This window comes from Sorex araneus, chromosome 2 (assembly GCF_027595985.1).
Source record: "Sorex araneus isolate mSorAra2 chromosome 2, mSorAra2.pri, whole genome shotgun sequence".
NCBI lineage: Eukaryota > Metazoa > Chordata > Mammalia > Eulipotyphla > Soricidae > Sorex > Sorex araneus.
The window spans coordinates 277673300-277676936 of NC_073303.1; the positions used below are offsets into that span (position 1 = coordinate 277673300).

Genomic DNA, 3637 nt, shown 5'->3' on the forward strand with positions numbered 1-3637 from the left:
TATATAATTGACTGATTCTGATGGTTGAAGGGCTCTTAAAAACAGCTATTTCAATGTGAAATTTTGTCCTGGAATCTTATCTATGCAATGTCAATTTGCATTATGAACCATTTCATTCCAGGTGGCCAAAATATCTACTTCATTCTGGTTTTGGATCATATAACCTCAAAATTTTCAAGAACAGTTACCACAGTCAAAGAAATTCAGCATTACTTTGGGGATTTTCATACTCTCCTCTTGCTTTCAAGTACACATATGTTGATTTTCTGTGTGAATCTTCTTGTATGAATCTCCCTCTCTAGTTTTTACTTTATTTAAACATTATGCTTACAAAGTTATTATAATACAGTTGTTATGTTATAATTATGTTATGATACATTATATGTAATTATGTTATAATACATTGTTATTCAATGTTCCAACACTGATCCCACATCCAGTGTGACCTTCCCTCGACCATCTTCCCATTTTCCCAACCACCCCTCAAGCCTGCTTTCTTAACAGGCACAAAATATTTTATATTTCTGTTACTACTAGATCGCTAATAAAATGATCAAAAAATACATCAGTAAAAGAAAATTTGTGAAAATTGTTATATTTCACTACTGGGTGATTAAGTCTTTGTCCAAGGGTTTACAAAGCTGTTCCTTGCTAGTTGAGCCTTCTGTGTTATTGTTCAAAGGGCTTCATTGGTTTCTACATGACTTTCCCATTTGGTGAGCTCCCACTGAAATGTTAGTGCTATGGAATTTGGAGGTGTCGAATGGCAGCATACTCTTCAGGAACGCCAGGATCTGAATGGGGCTGAGAAGTTTACATGGTGATGACTGTGGAATGTGGATGTGGCTTCTGGCACTTCTGTTTTTTTTTCTTCTTCTTGGGTCACACCTGTTGATGCCCAGGGGTTATTCCTGGCTCTGCCCTCAGGAATCACTCCTGGTGGTGCCCAGGGGACCTTAAGAGATGCCAGGGACTGAATCCAGGTCGACAGCATGCCAGGTAAATGCCCTACCTGCTGTACTATCACTCCAGCCCCTCTTCTGGGACTTCTGGATGTATTTCCTCCATTTCCCATGCCAACTCCTAGAAGACCCCAGAGTTTCAGCCTGAAAACAGGTGTACCTGGAATTTTTCATGTTCGGCATCTATGTAGACATTAGTCATGAAGCAGTGTATCTGGGTCATTGGCAAGGCAGTTGCTCTGGAGTGATGGTGCAGTTCCCTGGGATTTGCCCCTTCTGAAGGCACCCTTGCTTTCTAGCTGAGAGCCCAGAGTACCTGTGAATTTTGGTGGCTTGACTTGCAGCATTTCAGAGATTTAGTTGTGAATCAATTTACTTGGTGGATCAGTTAACTTGGTGGCTGGTGTGGAGTGTGGCCACAACTGCCAGGGCTTTGGAAGTCTGGGGTGGGGGTTGGTGAATCTAAAATTTTAAAGAATAGTATTTATTGATTAGTGTGCAGTTCATCAAAAAGTGAAATTTGTTTTCTTTTCATTTTTAATTACTTTTTCCCTAGGGGGCATGTAGAACATTAATAAGGGACCAGCAAGGACACACCTGGCTGTGTTGAGAATGGATGATGGGATGCTAGGCTTGTGCTCCACAACTTGAGCTATCTTCCTGGCACTAGAAGTACAATTTAAAAGTTGAGACATAATGGTTTGGATCTTATTCCGAGGATTCCTACTGGCTGTATTCTTTTTCCTCTCCAAACATTTTTGTGTTCTGTACCCTTCAGGTTGTAGATGCTGGCTGCCTCCCTGGTAATTCTGAAATGACTCTCTGATAGAAATATCAGATTGTTGGGGCTGGAATGATAGCACAGGGGATAGGGCATTTGCCTTACATGTGGCTGACCTGGGTTCAATCACCAGCATCCCATATGATCTCCCAAGCACTGCCAGGAGTAATTCCTGAGTGCAAAGTCAGGAGTAACCCCTGAGCAATGCTGGGTGTGACCCAAAAAGCAAAAAAAAAAAAAAATCAGATTTTTTCCCCATGTTTCAGATATTTAACTTAAATTATTTTTTAAATAAAAAAAGGGAAAATGAAAGTGAATACTACACCAATTGCTAGCCTGTCCCAAGGTTTTAACAAATGCCTGTTATAGTACCACTTGAATGATTGATTCCTTGATAATGCATCTTTAAATCACTTTAAAAGCCATCTTATTAATGATAGTTTTCATCAATAATTTTGTTGACACAAGCTAACTCTTTACTGTTTAGAGGAAGGTAAAATTTATAAGTACAATAAATAAATCCTATAACAGTGTAATATTCTAGAATTAATTAGCGTTCCTGGGACCATCTCATAAAAATAACCCAACATTGACAAGATCATCAATGGGAAAATTCCTAAATAGTGGGAAATGTCTGAAAAACAAGCTCTTGCTGATAAGAAAGATTGTGAACACTTCTGATGTGTTTAAAGTCTTGTACCGCTCATTCTTCACATTAAAGCCAAATCAAGTTGGTATTAGATTTGACAAATAGCACACCATTTAAAATAAAATTAGTCTACTAGAATGATAGTACAAAAGGTAGAGTGCTTACTTTGCATGCAACTGACCTGGGTTCAATCCTTGACATCCCATCTAGTCACCTGAGCACTGCTTGAGTGCAGAATCGAAGTATCCCCTGAACATCTCTGAGTGTGTCCCCCTCACAAATCAAAAATAAACAAAAAATATAAAATTAATCAAGCCTCCAATGAAAGTTCTAGGAACCCTGTTGGTCAGAACTACGCTCTTTCTTTCCCATCTGCCTTTGAGGTGGGACTATTGCCAAGATGCAGATTTATGTGAAAACTCCTGGGGAAGATTGTTATTCTCAAGGATAAATATGTGTGTGCAATAGAAAATGTTAAGGTGAAGAATCAGGACAAGGAAGGAATTCCTCCTGAACAGCAAAGTTTGGTCTTCGTTATGAAACAACTTGAATCTGATGTGCTTTGTTTGACTAGAACATCCAAAAGTATTCATCTTGTTTTGAGACTTTGGGATGTTGCTAAAAAAATAAAAAGGTATTACACCACTCCCCAAAAGAATAAGCACAATAGAAAGGAGGTTTCATTTTTACTCTTGAACATCCTAAAATACTACAAGGTGGATGGGAATGTCAAAATTCGTAGCCTTCACTAGGAATGCCCTTCAGATAAATGTGGTGCTATAGGTTTATGGTGTGCCACTTTGAGAGACACTATTGTGGCATATGTTGTCTGACCTTTTGCTTCAACAAACCAGAATACAAATAATTAATTGTATGAGTCAATACACTTATGTGTTTAAAAAATGAAGTTACTCAGACTTGAAACATTGAATTTGTATCTTGCTGGTTTCATGTTCATTTTCCTGGTGATTGGCATTCCACATAAATGAGAATTTTTGCCACCCTGTATACTATGGGGAGAGTATATGGACTTGATCAGCATCTGGACAGAATACAAGGTCTATTTCAACATGCATCATAAGATGAACTTTGAAACACCTGCTTTGTTCAAGCAATCAGCGAGAGAGTTTTTCCTGGTGCAACCATTCCACCATCCTGCCTACCTTATCTACACAGTCGTGTCAAAGCACTGGCTCTGGGAGTTGACTTTGGATCATGCTACCATTTCCCCTGCTATCTGCAGAA

At 38.9% G+C, this 3637-nt stretch overlaps 1 pseudogene; it reads left to right on the forward strand.

Moving 5' to 3' along the window:
• The first annotated feature begins 2792 nt into the window (after window positions 1-2792).
• On the forward strand, window positions 2793-3257 carry LOC129401916 (ubiquitin-40S ribosomal protein S27a-like; annotated as a pseudogene).
• The last annotated feature ends 380 nt before the right edge of the window (window positions 3258-3637 follow it).